General features: G+C 42.4%; 1 protein-coding gene across 2 annotated transcripts in view; it reads right to left on the bottom strand.

Moving 5' to 3' along the window:
* The window catches only part of jmjd1cb (jumonji domain containing 1Cb), a 172,430-nt gene that overhangs the window by 76,840 nt on the left and 76,210 nt on the right, over positions 1–19,380 (bottom strand). The window contains exon 1 of one of the 2 annotated variants that reach the window (XM_037081079.1): positions 7,153–7,366. The exons of the other annotated variant lie outside the window; for it this stretch is intronic. The gene's annotated coding sequence lies outside the window, so the exon portion shown is untranslated. Of the gene's footprint in view, positions 1–7,152; positions 7,367–19,380 lie in introns of those variants that run through there. 2 annotated transcript variants of the gene reach the window in all.

Raw genomic sequence — 19,380 nt, 5'->3', positions numbered from 1 at the left:
TGTATTGGTTTCCCTGGTGAAAATAAATAATTGAAATGGGTATATATTTGTTTTTTGTTAAGTTGCCTAATAATTATGCACAGTAATAGTTACCTGCACACACAGATATCCTCCTAAAATGGCTAAAACTAAAAAAGCCCCACTCCAACTCCCAAAAATATTCAGCTTTGATATTTATGAGTCTTTTGGGTTCATTAAGAACATGGTTGTTGTTGTTCAATGATAAAATTAATCCTCAAAAATACAACTTGCCTAATAATTCTGCACTCCCTGTAGATGGTAAAAACATGATACTTGCCATCACTGGACCCAAGACCTTGAACATATACACTGAGCAGCTTCAAGAATAGAGCATGGCTGCCATGCCATCCCTACTCTGAATCTGACATGACAGTTCTTCCATCCCCTCGACACTTTTCCACACAGAAACACACATACACACATTTTCCACTAAACCGCAATTGGGTCACATCTGCCACAGTGTGCCAGGAAAAAGTTTTCTGTCACTGTGTATTTCCAGACCAGCAGCAGGAGAGACACATCTACTTACTACACAACATTTCTCAAACCAGTGGACCAACAAAGAAACTTCTGAAGAGAACAGACATGAGACAACGTCATTCTGAGAAGGCACATCAGCACACAAAACATGTTGTGCTGTCGTGTGTGTTTATTTGGCCTGTCAACATGAAGACTGTAATTTTTATATAGATCTCTCTCTCTCTCTCTCTCTCTCTCTCTCTCTCTCTCTCTCTCTCTCTCTCTCTCTCTCTCTCTCTCTCTCTCTCTCTCTCATTTATTTATATATATAAATAAAAGAGAGATTTGATTGTGAAATTAATATTCGACTGTGGAAAAAAAACACATCAGGGCCTGCTTTGTGAGTGGGCGCACAGCATGACGGGTCAGGGAAAGGTCACAGGAGTCGCACTTGCACAGCATCACTTAAACGTGGCAGATGCAGATGGCAGAAAGTTCAGAGCCCAACTCGGCAGCAGAGGGAGTGGTTTGGACTCCAAGCAACCTAAAATGCCCCGTTTGGGCACACTTCAGATTTTGGTCAGTAGATGGCAAAAATCCAGAGCTTCAAGATAAAGTTGTATGGAAGCTGTGTAAGCTACAGTTAGCTTACCATTCCACCACTAGCAACATACTTATATGCCCTGTCTGTGTGTGGTGAATAATTTAAAAGGACAAGTGCAGCAGAATGTAAAGGAGATGAAGCGGGACAGTGGAGCTCATGCATAGTGACCTTCAGAGGCTACCCCCAACACACACAGACACACACACACACACACACGCCTTAACGGTCACTGTCCTCTTGACTGTCCCATTGTCTGTCCTCCTTATTAAACATGTAATCAAACTGTGACTGGTCAAAAGCTCATCTGAGACAAATAACAGTGGGTGGTTTATTTATCAATTCTAAATTTCAGCTCACACAGATGCAGGGTAAGTGGTCTTGCTCAGGGCTAGGAATCAGTTCTTTGACACATCCTAGGGCTGGGCAATATATTGATATTTCATTGTTATTGTGATATGACACTATATATCATCTTGGATTTCGGACTGTTTAATAATAATAATAATAATAATAATAATAATAATAATAATAATAGATTTAATTTATATAGTGCCTTTCAGGGTACCCATGGACATACACAGCGGAACAATCAAAACAAAGAATAAATGGAGCGCTTGTTAGTCAGCATGGAGGGAACAGCCGCACTGCGTCAACACCACCGTCAGCACTGCCTTCAGCACCGCAGGGAATAGCACCTTCCGTCAAAGCAAACTTTCGTCTGGAGGGAGCGACACAGGAGACCCAGAGATCCAATCCCAGCGATGGAGCCTGGGGTGAAGTGACAGCAGAGGTCCAGGAGCTCCTGCGCTGAACACCTGAAGAACCTGCCAGCAATGGCGGAGCAGGGACCATCCAACATTGCCGCAAGCTGGGGGAGACCACTGCAGCAGAGGAGAGTGACAAAGGAGCCAGGCAGCAAATAACCCTGATGTTGTGGTGGAGGGAGGACCAACGGAGCAATGGTGGACAGCCCACAGAGTATTGAGTCCTCTGATTATGGGTTAGCATTGCTATGCTAACAGCTGATCAGCGGAGAAAGGTGAGTCCATGGAGCCAATTCTTCAGGTGTGTAGCCTTCAAAGGTAGTAGCACAGCCTCAGAGCTTGTAAAGACAACTTGGCTTTCTTCTTTCAACAGAAAAAAGCAGTGCCATGGTTGATATGTCATGGGTGTTGCCGCCTTTTCCTGGTTTTAAATGCTGCGTTACAAGTGATGTCATATTCTGAACTTTGACTTTCTATTACCCAGTATCAACAACTGATATATTTGATTTTGTCACCCAGTCCTAGTATTCATGAAGGGCTTTTCAAGACATGTTTAAGTACTGAGAAACATTAAACATGCAAACAAGTACTATATAGCTCTAGAGCTAATAAAATGAGTGAAAGCAGAGAGCAGAGGAGTTACAGGAGCCAGATGGACAAAGGGGACAGATTGATCCAGTACTTGGATTTAGATTTATTACGGGAACACGGCTCAATTCAAAGGCTTATCAAGTTGGGGTGCATTCAGAGCTTACACAACACAATGGTAGGACCTTATTTTGGTACTGATTACATGTGCCAGATGTTACAGAGGAACAGTTTAATTCTCAGAATTCAGACAATGGGCTGATGTGTATTCTTACATAAGAAATACCCGCAACCATTTTAAAAAATTTTACACAATTTTTCCTGAACCAGTTACAAATGTTCAAAATGGTAGAGGAATGCAGACTGCACTGCAGAGTAATGTTGCACTGATGAGTGCTCTCTAAGTGGGTCACAGTACAACAGCTCCTTTCCAAGGCACACACGTGTGCGCACACACACACACACACACACACACACACACAGTCTATGCCAGGGTGGCCCAAAGTGGGACAAACCATGGGACAAAGCTGTCCGGCGATGAGGTGGGATTTAATGTTTTAATTGTGTTCATGCTGCTAATTTGTTTTGTGAGGTAAAAGTACTCTTTATATCTGTGAGATACCCTATTAGAAATTATTTTTCATAATAATAGCATGATGAGCAGAGTGACACTTTCAACTTTTGAACTATCTTTTTAATTAAGAACATGATATAGGAATTCTGTGCTAAAGCTAGCTCATGTGATCTTGCAATGTCCATAGCTTTGTCCAATGTTAACGCTGATCCCACACTCTGAAACTTCTCCCTCTTTGGGCGAATGTATGCCAAACAAAATGCGATAGCAGACCATTCCCTCCTCATAAGCATAGTCACAGTCCTTCAACTTTAGCTTTGTAGCAAACTGCTCCAATGGTTCATTCGCGCCTTGAACCTTTTCATTAAATCTGTACCTGGCAAAGATCGTGTTCTTCTTTAGCATAACATACTCCTCAAAGCGCTCATAATACGTCATGAGCTCCTTTGCGGCATCCTCTGTTACTGCCCACGTGTTGAAAATGTCTCTCCCCTTTTCTCCAACCCACAGGAGTAGGTAGCTGCACCTCTCAGCCTGATTCTTGCTCTGCAGCAGTCCCGTGAACATCAGCTGCACATGCTGTCTAAACTTTTTCCACTCTCCACATATGTTCGGCAAGTCCCGATTTATCTTCGGCGAGGGTACTCCGGCAATATCCATATTTATTCTGACACCATGTCGTATATTGTGCTGTAAAATAAATAGACTAGGTCTTGAGCCATGGTTTTTATTCCTGCTAACGATCAGCACACCGCACTCAGTACTCCGCACTCAGCACTCCCGCAGACACACCCCCAGGCCCACAGTGCTGCTCGATGGGCTGGCCAAACTCATGCCTGGCATAACACAATGCCAACATTTATTCAAATGTTACAGTTGGCATATAGAGCCACCTTGTGTATCCTCCCCCATCTAGAAATTCCAATTATTTCCGGAGATGATTTTAGCATGAAAGTCAGAGGCTAAATGGCGAATGCAAACAAAAGTGAACTTGGAGGGCACCCCTGATGTGTCCCTCTTGATAGTGAAAAAAATTCTGATTGCTTTCCGTTCGTGACCACTGATGCCTTTGGTGAGGCATAAAGAAGTTTAATCCAGGCAATAAAAGTTGGCCCAAAACAAAAGGCCTGAAAACATTCAACAAATACGCCCACATACGGTTTTGGACCAAGTGACCAATGAGCCCTCTCAGTTCAGGCGGATTGGTAAACACACCAGGACCATACACTCCGCCAGGAGCTCAGAAATAAACCTTACCATTCTCGCTGCCTTCCGGGATATTCACTATTCTCAAGTTGGATCTGCGTGATCTGTTTTCCATGTCGTCTACGTGGTCCCACGGTGTTTGATTCTGGGTCTGGAGAGGTTAAATTGTGGCTTCGGCTGTGGTCAGTCATTCAAAGATTTCTTGGGTGAATGGTTTACGTGGCTCCAAGGCGGGTCTGGAATGAATTGACCCTATCCCGGAGGGCATCCATGGCTGTCTGAAGTGGCTTTAAAGACTCTTGAATCAGCCCAGAGACAACATTTTTCAAACCAGCTCTCTGCTTCACCAGCTCGGCCACCAACTGTGACATGGAAATTGTGTCAGTAGCATCTCCTCGGACAAGCCAACATTAGCACTAGTGTTAGCATCTTCAATATTAACATTAGCAGGAGCTGCGTTAGCTGCCATAGCCGAGAGTTTGCTGGCTATGCTAGTGCTGGCTCGTGTTACAACTGGAATTTGTGTGCCACTTTTCTTATGTTTAGAGCAGCTCATTTTGGTGTCAAAGGTGTCGAAATGACTTTGTAACATGCTGTGACAGTTTGATAAAAGAAAGTCCAATGTCCAAGTAGAAAATTAACCAAATGTGATCAGGAGACCCGAAGAAGACGTCTGCTCTCTTACATCATCAACCGGAAGTCTCTAATCTCAACCGTAAGTCTCCCTTAATGAGTTGTTGATGGTTGATTAGATTGCTATCAAAACTAGTGGTCACCTCAACATGGAAACTTCCAACCAGCATTATGGTGCTAGATTCAATTTTCAATCTGCATCAATTTAATTTGATTTAATCTCAAACTTCCGAAAACTCTTGAAATGTCAGTCTTTACAGCAAAGTACATTAATTAATTTGACTATAATTAACTTAAATTAAATGGGGTGGCTGTGGCTCAGTGGTTAGAGCTGGTGGACTAGTGATCGGAAGATCACTCCTCGAGTACACTGGATTTGTCTCAGTAACCCCGCAACCCCTTACGGGGATAAAAGTGGAAACATCCCCGCGACCCTCATGGAAAAAGAAAACGGAAATGGAACTATAATTAACACATTTTTCATTAAAATGAATTACAAAACCATTAAACACAACCAATCTTATTCCAAGGCACAGTTTCAAAGAATGTGGTTTTATATCCTGCCCAGTGACTTTAGTGACTTTATGTGGTATATGTGGACTTTATGTGGTACATCTATAAGTGGGATGAATAGAGCTGCTGTTGGTGCCTCTGCTGGCCCTTCGTCCAACAGTTGGCTAGCCTGAAGTTACTCTACTCAAAAGGGAACAAGCAAAAGGTACTTCCCTGGGTGAAAACCTAAATAATACAATCATACATATGGGGAAGACAAACAATAGAGATGAATCTCATCTGAAAAGTCATCCCATTGATTAGGCAGCAAGAATGGAAGCCACTAATAATGGTTAGTTTTTTAAAAGCTAACTTTCTCGTCAAAGCCAATAAAAACGTGTGACCAATGCAGAGTGGTTGACATTGGAGTAAATGGTGATTATAAGAGCCCAAATTATTTTTTTGTCCACCAATTTTAATGGCCAACATGGTGCCTGAAGTAGGCCTATGGCAGAATATGTGTGTTCCTATATGATCTGATGCGAAAACATTATTTTACCATAAGTGCAGAAAACAATGCCAACAAAGCATCTTAAAATGGTGTCATCACATCCATGTTTTAGTAACACCATATTTAACAACACTTTTGTTGGGTGTGCTGGATCACAGCTGATTGGACAGTGGTAGGGACAGAGTGAAGTGAAGTGGTGTCTTCAACAGAAGTTGCTAACTGCTTTGTAAGTCTTACACACTGGGAAGTTAAAAAACAATGACCTCATCATTTTCTATTTTCAATAGAACATTAACATTGATGGTTGGTAGCCATACTTTCCATTAATAAAATTAAGTCTCAAGCCCAATCCAAAATAGTCCTGATGACATCTGGTGACAAGCAAATGGATTTTCATGAATAAAACAGAGTATAACTTCAAAGTCGAAAGTGCAGGATTAATTTATATGTGAGCCATGGCTGTTCACAAGTCACATCATGGATTTGTCATTAACTTCTCAAAGCTGATGAAAAAGCAAACGGATACCTATTAGTGAAACTGAAATAGTCATCATTGTGAGCCATGTTTAGGGCTGAGCAATATCCTGTATGATTATGAATCACTCTGCAAACACATGAAATGGTTTACCATCTTAACAGAACATAAGATGGGCCTCCCACACAGCAAAACTCAATCAGCGTGGGCATGTAATTTAAGAAGAGAATTTGGTTGCTGCTGTCGCTATAAAGGCTAAAAATCTGTTTCACAGAAAAATTCATTGAGAATAAGAACCAAACAAGGCAAGAATTCAAAGTGAAAAACAGTAGAATAAACACTATTTTACCTTATGAGATCCAGAATCTACAAGATGTTTGTGTTAAGTATTTCTGGGGGATTTGCTCTAATGACTACTGCAAAGGAAGCAAATGATTACAAGTTGGAAAATTGGAAAGTTGCGAGAGCTGTGGCTAAGATAATGACACTTCTGGTACGAGGCATGTAGTAAAGAGGTATGGTAGAAGCAAGGAGATCACCTTCAGAAACTGCTACAGGCTACACATTGCACACACACACATACACACATACACACACACACACACACACACACACACACACACGCACACACACGTCGACATCTAGGACAGAACCGATAAGAATGACTGAACCTTCTATTCTGGGAAACATTCACAGTCTCCAGGCAATTTGTCACTTGAATCCATCCCACTTAGTCTCGTGGATCAAATCAAACTCAACTCATGCTTCAGCTGAAGAACAGGAGCGATTTAAGCAACAGCAGAGGATATAAAACTGTAACATTACCTCTCTCTGTCTCCAAGCAACGTCAAGGAGCAATGGCTCTGAGGAAAAACACTTGACTACTAGCTTTGATCCATTTAAACCAGGAAGAAGGGGAGAGGCATGAAGAAAGAAAAGAAAAGATGACAAAGGTAAAAAAAAAAAAAAAAAAAGGTAGCCAGAGTGCGGTTTCTTCTTGTGGTGAGAAAAGACAGATGGCCAAGAGGGAGAGAAAGCAGAGCAGAGGACAAGCTACACAGCCGACATTTTAACTGCTGCTGACGCAATGACGGAGAGGGAGAGGGAGGGAGGGAGGGAGGGAAGCAGGGCTGGCCAACACTTCCTCTCTCTCTCTCTATGAGTGTGTAATGCAGACTCGCTCTCTCTTACTCACCACACTCTTTCACTTCCTCTCCCTGCTGCTCAGCTCTCTCAACATGTCTCTCTCCCACACCTCTCCTTCCCTCTGCTCTGTTCAACTCAGCTTTATTCACACGTGTCATCTACACACAGATTCCTACAACTGTACTAACACAGTGTCTCTGGACTGAGACAACACAGTGGTTAAGAAAAAGACACAAGTATTTCTTATCATATAATTGATTAATATCAATCCAGGAGACTGATAAGTGGAACCGATATATATTCACTGGCAGACTAACAATCCCTGTCTCAAAGTGGAGAATAACCAGTGATGGAATGTAACTACAGTTTACTCAAATACTTCACTTATGTACAGTTTGGAGGTACATAACTTCAGTATTTATATTTCGTTTACTATTTCAACTTTCTACTACGCCAGTTCATTTATTTGATAACATTAGGAAGCACATTCAGATTGTTCAGTGCTCATTGGCTGTTACTTGTGACATCAGATAGCTTTGTGACTACTGAGACCACAGGGCAGTGACCACTAACAGAAGAAGGCTGCTGCATCAGAGCCAAAATACTACATTTCAATTTTAATTTCATTTTGCCAACAGTCAGACATAAAACAGTCACCAATAATTGTAAAAATGCTGAATATCACCTACCTTCTGCTATATGTAGATTACATGTGTAGTGGCAGGTAGGTAAGAGCATGCATGTGAGAATGACACACTAGCATCTCTCAGCACTACTTAGCCTTAAAGAAGTCAAAACGAAAATGTCCATTAAAAGAGGAGAGACACACCTTGTGTGGTCTACTGCTGCTGTCTATCTACATCTGAGTAGGAACATAATTGTTTTCTCTGTAGCCATAAAGGTAAGCTATTATTACACATGCGCACACAGATCCACAGGAGGCAAGAGATTAAACTAGACCAACTCCATCTGCTCAGAGGGTGAGACAGAGGGTGGAAGGGGGGTTAGATTTATTTTTTTTGACCCCATTTTCACCAAATTCACATCTCATGTAGCTGACTGGTTGACTCTCTGGCTTGCAAACAAGCTCATGAGCAAGCCACAAATCCCCACAATGTTTGAGTGGGTCTGCTTCACAGCTACACACAATATCAGAATGTGAGGCAAGCTGAGATCTCTCAACTTAACTCAGTTCAATTCAAAGGGGCTTTATAGGCATTTAGTGTGTGTGTGTGTGTGTGTGTGTGTGTGTGTGTGTGTGTGTGTGTGTGTGTGTGTGTGTGTGTGTGTGTGTGTGTGTGTGTGTGTGTGTGTGTGTGTGTGTGTGTGTGTCACGTTGTGGCATGTTGATATACTGGGCAGCCGGATATGCCCTGTCTCCTTCTCCTTCTCCTCAGTCAGCTCTTTGAAATCTAAGATTACAGAGTTAATTTGTCAAAATAAATGTTTCTTGTTTCGTTGAATTTTTCACATTGTAGGAGAAAGTGCATCTCTATCTCAACCTCACTTGTTGAACAGTGAACAAATGTTCTTTTGGCTGCCATGATTTTTTGTGTCTTCTTGTTTAGATTGTCAGTTTGTGGTCACTGAGCCTTTACCTGGTCAGGTTCTGTCTCTACTTTCTATCTCTGACAGTAAAGAGATATTCTTCTGGTTCATAATCTCTGTTAGGGCCAGATAATATTCTGATCTACTTTGGCTTTTAGTTTCTTCTTTCCGATGTTCCAGATAGGTTTCTTTACATTGTGTTATCATTTGCTTTACTCTGATGGTGTTTGGAGAGCAGTGTCGTTGTGAGGCTGGTCAGACTGTGTCTGGGAGGGGGCAGTTAGCCTCAGTACCAACTGACATAGGGGACTCTTTTCTGGGCTCAGCTCTTGAGTTTGGAGGGCTTTGGAGTGAAGGGTGTCTTGGAGGCTGGTTGGTGTTTGAAAAAGTTGAGTGTTCTCTTTTGAATGTTAAATACACTATATTGCCAAAAGTATTCACTCACCTGCCTTGACATGCATATGAACTTAAGTGACATCCCATTCTAAATCCAAAGGGTTTAATCTGACATAGGTCCACAGCTTCAACTATTCTGGGAAGGCTTTCCACAAAGTTTAGGAGTGCTTCTGGGATTTTTTGACCATTCTTCTAGAAGCATGTTTGTGAGGTCATACACTGATGCTGGACATGAAGGCCTGGCTCTCATTCTCTGCTCTAATTCATCCCAAAGGTGTTCTATCTGGTTGAGGTCAGGACTCTGTCCAGGCCAGTCAAGTTCATCCACACCAAACTCTGTCCTCCATGTCTTTGTGGACCTGCTTTGCGCAGTCATGTTAGAACAGGAAGGGGCCATCCCCAAGCTGTTCCCACAAAGTTGGGAGTATGGCATTGTCCAACATCTCTTGGCACGCGGAAGCATTCAGAGTTCTTTTCTCTGGAACTAAGGGGCCGAGCCCAGCTCCTGAAAAACAACCCCACACCATAATCCCCCCTCCACCAAACTTTACACTTGGCACAATGCAGTCAGACAAGTGCCGTTCTCCTGGCAACCGCCAAACCCAGACTCATCCATCAGATTGCCAGATGGAGAAGCACGATTTGTCACTCAGAGAGCACGTCTCCACTGCTCTAGAGTCCAGTGGCGGTGTACTTTACACCACTGCATCCGACGCTTTGCATTGCACTTACTGATGTATGGCTTGGATGCAGCTGCTCAGCCATGGAAACCCATTCTGTGAAGCTCTCTACAACTGGACTTGCTGCACAGGTGGCATCCTATCACAACACCATGCTGGAATTGACTGAGCTCCTGAGAGAGACCTATTCTTTCACAAATGTTTATAGAAATAGTCTGCATGCCTAGGTGCTTGTTTTTATACACCGGTGGCCATGGAAGTGACTGGAGCACCTGATCTCAATTATTTGGATGGTTGAGTGAATACTTTTGGCAATATAGTGTATCAGTGGGTATCTACCTAATTTTGCTCTACATGCAATTGTTGGTGTTTCTGTGTACATGTAAAATGCATCTGCAGAATTCTGCATGTAAAGATTCTGTTGGATATTTGTCAAGGTGGGTTTACTCTGATGACTGAGTGGACCTTGTACTTCACTACTGTAGAGCGCAATGGGCTGGATGACACTCAAATATTTTAAGCCAGATATTGACTGGAATTTGGAAATTATAAAATGTTCTCTTAATTGCATCTAGGGCTCTTCGAGCCTTTTCTTTTAGTGCATTCACTGCCATGTTGAAACTCCCTGATGCTGTGATGGTTATACCAAGGTAGGTATAACTCATGCTATGTTCAATGACATGATTATTTATGGTAAACCGGTTTGTTTTCCTGACATCTGGGGCATTTTTGAAAGATCATGACATTAGTCTTAAGTTTTTTTTAAGCGGAAAGACAACGGAACAGAACGGTACTGCCAGGGCCCAGGTCTGACAGTACTTTTCTACTATGTCCAGCTGTTGCTGCAGTCCTTGTTTAGTAGGAGACAGCAGAACAAGGTCATCACCATAAAACAGAGACTTCACCTCTCTATCTAGGAGGGAGAGGCCAGGAGCAGCACACTGATCCAGCTCAGCAGCAAGTTAATTTATATACACATTAAATTGAGTCGGACTCAAATTGCAGTCCTGGCGTACACATCTTCTCTGGGTGAAGAATTCAGTTTGTTTGTCTCCAGTTTTAACAGCACACATATTTTCCAAATACATTGTTTTGACCAGATCATACATTTTGTCCCCTAGTGTAGGAGCCTGTAATAGAGCCCTTCATGCCAAATAGAGTCAAAAGCTTTTTCGAAACAAGTGAATATTTCACCATTTTTTGTTTGGTGTACATGTTTGTTAATTTAAGTGTGAAGGGTATATACATTGTCAGAGGTGCAGTGTTTTGGAAGGAAGCCAATTTGACTTTTACTCAGGCTGGAGTGTTCCTCAAGAAAATCTAGTATTCTTTTACTTAGAATACTGCAGAATAATTTTCCTAGACAGCTGCTGACACAGATGCCATGGTAGTTATCAGGGTCTGATTTGTCCCCACTCTTATGAATGGGGGAGATGAGCCCTTTGCACCAGATGTCAGGAAAACATCCTGACTGTAGTACAGTATTGAACAACTTCAACACTGCACCATGCATCTCCGGGGTGCTGCATTTGAGCATTTAATTTTCAATGCTGTCTGGACCTTAACCGTTCCTTGGCTGGAGAGATTTTGTCTGTGTGGTCAATTCTTCCCAAGTAATTGGGAAATCAGGGGGGTTTTGGTTGTCTTTAATTGTATCTTCTAATGTTTTTCTTGTATAATACATTGATCTGAATTGATAGGTTTTATTGGTATGTCTTTGTACAGATTTTCAAATGTGGTCCCCAGATGTCACCATTTTGGATAGGTAGTGTCTGTTCCTTTGTGTTGAACTTGTTCCACACATCCCAGAATTGATTCTGATTAATGGTATTCTCAATATCTTCAAGTTTCATGTTGGTATAATTTCATTTTTTGTTCCTAATTGTACGTTTATATTTCTTTAAAATTTCATTAGGGCTACAAAATAAATCAAATTTTCATCGTCATTGCGATATGAACATGTGCGATATACACTGACCAAATACATGGTTGTTGCCCTGTGGGTCCATGACATCATTCAATTCCTGTTCATGCCCCCCTGATGTTCTGTCCTTGTGTATGTTTTTGGATTCTACAGAGGGCACCATGACTTCATTATATCCTGGAGGACAGTGAGTGAATAAATCATTTTGACACCATGTTTCTGTCAATACAATTATAGCAACGTCTTTCCACTCTTCAGCTCTAAGGTTGAAGAGTGGAGACCCTGAATATTCCAACAGCTTATATGAAATGAATGCATAAAAACAATCAAAATGAACCTGTATAGTGAGACAAATATTAAAACACCTACAACTATCTATACATTTATAACACTAAATAATGATTTCATATAAATTCCATGGAGGTATGTACTGTTTTTACTAATAATACCATTGCATCGAATACTACTACTGCTATTATTACTATTACTAACTAACAATATATTTCCATGTTGTTCTATTACTGATATGGGAAAGTGTTCTGAATATGTATATCTTAGCTGGACAGAAACCGGGTGCATGGGGTGTGCAGCATCTCCCTGGTGTATCCCAGCTCAGAGGTAGGCGGGGGAGGGACTGTGGCAGTAGGCTAGGCTACAACTGTAGCATAGCTCCGCTGCTGTGGATGGGAAGGTGGACCAGGGGCAGGTGCTGTTGCATAATTCTGCCGCTGTGGATAGGGAGGTGGAACAGGGACAGGTGCAATTACATAGTTCTGCCGTTGTGGGTGGGGAGGTGGTCCAGGGGCAGGTGCTGTTGCATAGTTCTGCCGTTGTGGATAGGTAGGTGGACCAGGGGCAGGTGCTGCTGCATAGTTCTGCTGCCAATGCTGTAAAGGGGAACGGTGGGCAGGGACTGAGGGGAAAAGTAGCTTCCTTTGGTTGTGTTTCACAGTGGTGAGGTGGTGGGCCTATGGGGAGTGGGAGGTCCAGGCTGAGCTGCTGTGTCTCCTCACAGCAGGGGGGATGATCCTGGGGTGGTGATGTAGAAGAGGAGGTCTTGGATGGTCTCTGAAGCTTTTTGTAGACGGGAGGGTGGAAGGACTGTGACTTAGGGCTGTGTCTTTGAGGGTCTTTGCAAAGATCTTCAGCTTCTCTTTGTGAAGATGGTGTCCATTATAGAGGTCCCAGGTGCCAATGGTTGGGTGGAGGGCCAGGTGGATGTTTGGTAAGGTGGCACATCCTCTTCTGATCTCCATATTGATGTCATGGATGACATGGGGAGGAGTGTCTGTCCTAGGTAGCAGGGTTGAGATCACAATGTGAGTTTCAGGGAATTCCTTACTGGCCTGCTCAGGCATCTTCCTCAATGCCTCAGCAGTGTCCTTTCGGAAGCTGTGTAGGTCATCTGTTCCTGTGTGGATCACCAGGTATTGGGGGTTCCTTGGGGTCTCCTTTTTTAATAGCTTCATTGCCTGGCCTGTGGTGCTGCAGCGTTTCAACAGCACTTTTTTTTTCCAGGAAAAAGCTTGTTTGTGTTCAGGAATTTCCCATTTGAGTCAGCCAGCAGGACCACTTGTGGAGCTTGTTCTTGTGCTTGTTCTTCTGGCTGAGTGGAGAGAGGCTGGGATGGGCAGATCTGGCTGTTGACGGCTGGCTGTGTGGGTGTATCAGGAGTTGCCAGGGTGTTGTTGGGCTGGGTGCAGAGCAGAGACGGTAGGACAGAGATAAGGCAGTGGTTTGGGACACTGGCAGGGAGAGTCTGTTTTAGTGCTTTAACACTTCTTATGAGGTCAGATGCCAAGGCTTGGTTGTCTCTCTGCTGCTGGAGTTCCTCATGAAGCTGCTGCACAGTGGTGTCTTGGTATTTTGGAAATAATTCTTCTCTAATTTCTTTGTATTTGTACTTCTCCAGTGTCACAGTGGATACAGGTTCTTTTTGATCTTTCTAGCCATTCTCTTTTATGGCGACCAGTTTCAATGGCAAGTTTATGGTCACTGAGTCTATATTTTTTAAGGGTTTGTCTTTTTTTGGGGGGGTGGGGGGAATCATAATTCTCTGTCCAGTATATTATAACATTCTAATTTATTGATTGTTTGAGTTTCTGTTTTCCATTGTTGGCAATATTTTTGTTTATAATCTTTGTCAATTTGTTTTATTTGTGAGTATGGAATTATTTTTGTAACGACTTTTGTCCCATTCCAGGTATTATCATCTGGGTTCAGACAGCCCTGCTGCTCCAAGTATGCTCTGTGCTGGTATAAGTCTAAATCATACTCTATCAAGTGCTTCCAAAATCTAATAGTTCTCTTTTTGATTTTAATTAAGAGGGGGAACTGGCCCAGCTCTGCTCTGCAGCCGTGGTTTGGGCAGTTTCTGTGGACTCTGAGTATGTTTTTGCAATTCAAGATGCAGTTTTTTCAGCAGGGTTTGAGTCCCAGTGCTCTTGTTTATTTAACCCATATAGGAGAATTGGTTCAATAAAATTACAACAATAAAATTTTAAGCCAGATCTTAATTGGGGGGATTAATTTGAATAGAACTTTGCATATACTGTAATATGCTCTACGGGCTTTATCTGCTAGTGAACTCACAGCTTTAACAAAACGACCCGAAGCAGTGATAGTTAGGCCAAGGTAAGTGTACTCCATTGTGTGGCTCAGTGTTGTCTCTCCCAAAGTAAACTGATACAGCTCCTGGTGATCTCTGAGTTAATGGTGTGAATAATGATTTGGGGAATGTCTCAGCGAGGAAATAATGTGGATATCATTACTTTTGAAGTTGGGAGGTTCTCGATGGCTCTTTTCGCTAGCTGCTAGATCTCTTCTCTGGGAATAGATATGCCATATTGATGTGTTTCCCACTGGAGTCACAGAGGAACAATATTTCTTTGTGTGTAGGCTTGCTGGATGCTTGCTGTTGTTAGGCTTGTGGTCAGCAGAGAGGTCTGGGGACTTTGGAGGGTGAGTGGGCTGGGAGAATGAGGGGTAGGAGGTATTGAGGAGGCCGGGGTTTTGGGAGCTTTTGGAGGATTGATTTCAGATTTCAGCTTCAATAAGCTTTATTGGCATGACTGTGGTTCACAATATTGCCAAAGCATACAGGATCATAGAACACGAATATTTAAAAAAAAAAAAAAAAAAAAAAAAAAGATAATAACAATAATACCAATAATAACAACAATAATAATACACAATATATCACTTTGCAGGTGAGAACCCGGTCAGGATCAGCTGATCCATGTGGAGGAAATCATGTCAGGTGTTGTTATGCAGCTTGTCTCTTCTCCGTAGCAGGTATTCACATATCTTACTGCATACAGCAGTGCCAGTTTTTTCTCCCAGTAAATGGTGTAATTTTTCTTGGTCTAATAGTCTGGGAAAGTCTGGGGTTGTACGTGTGATTTTAGCGTATATCTGGGTTCTGATGTCTGTGTATGTGTCACAATGCTGCAGGAAGTGCTCTGTCTCCATCTGTCTGTGTGGACAGAACTGACACAGCCACTCGTCTCTCAGCAGGCACGTCTGTCTGTGTCTGCCACTCTCTAAGGCCAGGCTGTGGTCACTGAGTTTGTACATAGTCAATGTTTTCCTCAGTCTCAGGTCAGTTACAGAGCTCAGATAATCTGCCATGGAGTGTTGTCTGTTTAGGGCCAAATAGAGTTTGCTTTGGATTTTGGTTGTGGATGTCAAATAGTTGATGTAATTGTCTTTTTCTTTTGTTATAATTTGGTGGGGCTGGATGGTGTGAGGGTGGTCTTGGTGCCCAGTGCTGATGGAGCTCAGCCTGCGGACCAGCTGGCTGAGGGGACTCCCTTCTTTGCTCTCCTCTTGGCATTGTAGGGCTTTGTAGTGGTAGGAGCTGGGCTCGCTGGCTTTGAGATGTTGGTAGAACTTGATTGCTCTTTTCTGCATCCTAATTTAAAGGGGAAATTGGCCCAGTTCAGCTCTGCAACCATTATTGGGGGTGTTCCTGTGGACTATGAGATGCTTTTGCAGATCTCAGTATGCAAGCTTTCGATTGGGCGTTTGTCCCATTTTTGAAAGTCTTGGTTCATGAGAGGGCCCCACACTTCACTACCATACAATACAATTGGTTCAATTATTGATTGAAACATTTTTATCCAGATTTTGACAGGTATGTCTATAGGCCTTTTTAGATAGAAAAGGCGGCACATTAGCTCCAAGGTAAGGGTGACAATGTTTCTAAAACCGAGGTGTAATATTCCTCCTTTTCCAAAAGCCGCCTCTGAGGTAAGTGTAAACATGTGATGTGACGTGAAGCTCGAAGTTGGGCTGTGAACAGTGACATAGAATTTGTCTTCAAAATAAGAGCTTTACATTGCACCCCATTGGAGTTTAGAACTGGGTTCTTGGCAGGGGGCTTCTAATTTGAAAGTAGTGACCATCCTTAGCTTGCTGACACAACAAGCTAACACAACGGAACGGAACTGATGGATTGTGAAGTGATGGACTGACTGCTGTGATCAGCTGTTTCTTGGTTTTAAAACTCCCTGGCTGTGGGTCACACAACAGTGCAGGTCATTGACACCTCCACCCATCTCTCGCAGAGGCCGGCACATTCCCGTCTCATTTTTAGATAACAGGCAAGGCAGATATATGTGTACCCTCCGAGGCGGAAAATCAGCAGACCAAAACAGACCCCCAATTTGCAGCCCTCTGTCTAAAACTGCGGACCGAGCTGCCAAAAGGACGGGTAAATTGGTGGCTTGGTGCTCTGTCTAAAAACGGCTTATGTTTTATAACTTCTTTATAGTCCAGAAAGCCCTTCTGCCTCTTTCTCTGACATCCTTAATGGCCAGATTGAAATTTCCGATCGATGTGATATTTATTCCTAGATATGTGTAGCTGTGTGTTTTCTATGTCCGTATAGTCCAGGTGGAACCTGTGGGGATTTTTCTGACTCTTAGATCGTTTCTGGAAGACCATGACTTCTGTCTTTTCCAGGTTAACAGTCAGGGCCCAGGTCTGACGGAACTTTTGCAGATGATCTAGTTGCTATTGTAGAGCCTCCTTTGATGGAGCGAGTAGTATTAGGTCATCTGCAAACAGTAAACATTTGACTTCTATGTCAGAGAGGGTGAGACCAGGGATATCTGACTCTTCCAGGGATTTGGCCAATTCATCGATGTAAATATTAAACAGGGTGGGGCTCAGAGTGCAGCCCTGCCTCACCCCTCTAATTTGGGGGAAGAAGTCTGTTTCCCTAGTTCCAATTTTGACAGCACATTTATTATTTATATACATTGTCTTAATAATATTGTAGATTTTTCCTCCAATGCCTTTTTCTAGTAATTTCAGACACAGACCATGATGCCAAATTGAGTTCAATGCCCTCTTAAAAACTACAAAACAAGAGAAGATTTTGTTTTTGTTCTGGTGGATGTGTTTCTGGATGAGGGTGTGGAGGGTGTAGATGTGGTTCTGTGTTGTGGTGTAAAACCAGTCTGACTCTTGCCCAGGACATTGTGCTCACTGAGGAAGTTTTGCAGTTGGCTGTTTAAGATGCTGCAGAATAACTTCCCCAGGTTGCTGCTGACACATATGGCTCTGTAACTGTTTGGATCATATTTGTCTTCACTTTTGAAGATTGGAGTGATAAGCCCTTGGCTCCAGGTGTCAGGAAAATTTCCAAAGTTTAGTATGAGACTGAATCATTTCAATATGGCACTTTTTGATTTTATGGCTGCTACATTTCATTTAAGATGCCATCAGGGCCACTTGCGTTCCTTGGTTGCAGGGCCTGGATCTTAGCCAGCAGTTCCCCTTCACTTATTTCATAATCTAAAGGATTTTGGTTGTCTTTAATGATTGATTCAAGGATGTCTAGTTTGTGGAGCAGATTATTTTGGTCTGAATCCAGTGTGATTGCACTGTATAGATTTTCAAAGTGTTTCTTCCATATTTCCCCATTTTGAATAGCCAATTATTCCTTGTTTGATTTGTTGAATTAATGCCATTTTTTCCAAAAACTGTTTGAGGCAATGGACTCCCCAATTGCTTCAAGTTAACACTGTTCATGCTGCTCCTTTTTAGCTCTCAGTGTTTTTCTATATGATTTCAATGTTTCCCAGTGCTGGAGGCGGAGCTCATGATTGTTAGGTTGTCTGCGTTTTTCATTGGAGTCATAGTCAAACCACTTTTCATTAGCTGAGTTTGAATTGTAATACTCAGATTTTTTTCAGACTGGATAGAAACGCTGTGCTGTCAAATATGGACATCCTGGTTAAGGCCATCATTACTGTGGGGATATGAGGTGGTGATAAAATGGTCTAACTGACATTGGATTGTTGGATGTGTGATTGCTCTCTGGTAGTCATCCTTACTATTACTTGTCCATCTGTAAAGTTGTTTGGAGGGGTTGAGCTTACTGGGCTGTGCTACTTTGGGGTCATCCTCTCTCTCTCTCTCTCTCTCTCTCTCTCTCTCTCTCTCTCTCTCTCTCTGTCAGAGAGAGCCAGTACAGTGACCATATAGATGCCTGCTGGTGTGTGTGTGTGTGTGTGTGTTGTATTTCATTTTACAATTTGGGCCACTGTTGCTAGGTAACATAGCAGGACTGTAGCCAGCAGAGAGAAGTCTAGTTTCTTCTATATACTGACTATGTATCAATGTATCTCAGTTCTCTTTGTCCCCCAGTGGAGATAACATCTGAATCTTTGAATAGTGCTAATATCTGACAATTTCTGCAATCTGCAAATCAAATGCAGTATCAATGAACACCCCCACCAACTGTGTGCACTGACATCTGTGCACACTGCACATTTCCAAAGGAAAAGAAAAGCACTTCAGAAACATAGAGGACAGTGCTACCTTTCCAATGGCCTGCAGCTGCACTTCAAGACACTTATCCTGTGTGCACAAAGACAAACAAGCTACTGGCAGGAAGGAAACTCAGAGATCAGAAATGCCTCAGAGATCCTTAATTGCAGAGCTTATCAAAGTCCAGTCTGCAAGTAATTTCTATTAAACTTTAAAATTAAATTATTTTATTATTTAAATTATTTGTGAGGTTGAATATACAGCATAGCTTAATATAATTTACAGCAATCTTGACCATCGATGAATGTAGGTTTAATGTGGCTTATTTCCCTGTAGTTGACGTCATGGCAATGTTAACTGTGTTGTGTGTTGTTACTGTTGAGTTCATGAACATTACACCACAGAATATGCTGTCAACTCCTGAGTCATCAATAGATCAGCATATCTCATTCTCTCCAGGACACAGTTTCTACAACTACTCTAAATGCAGTCGTAACATTATATTTGAATCAGAAGTCTGCCAAGTGCCAAATGTGGGCATAATTCCTGTTTGACAAGTAAATCTCATACGGCTCTCCA

Source organism: Acanthopagrus latus, chromosome 20 (assembly GCF_904848185.1).
Source record: "Acanthopagrus latus isolate v.2019 chromosome 20, fAcaLat1.1, whole genome shotgun sequence".
NCBI classification, from domain to species: Eukaryota; Metazoa; Chordata; class Actinopteri; order Spariformes; family Sparidae; genus Acanthopagrus; species Acanthopagrus latus.
The sequence above is the reverse complement of the archived record's forward strand: the minus strand, read 5'-3'. Positions and strand labels throughout refer to the sequence as shown.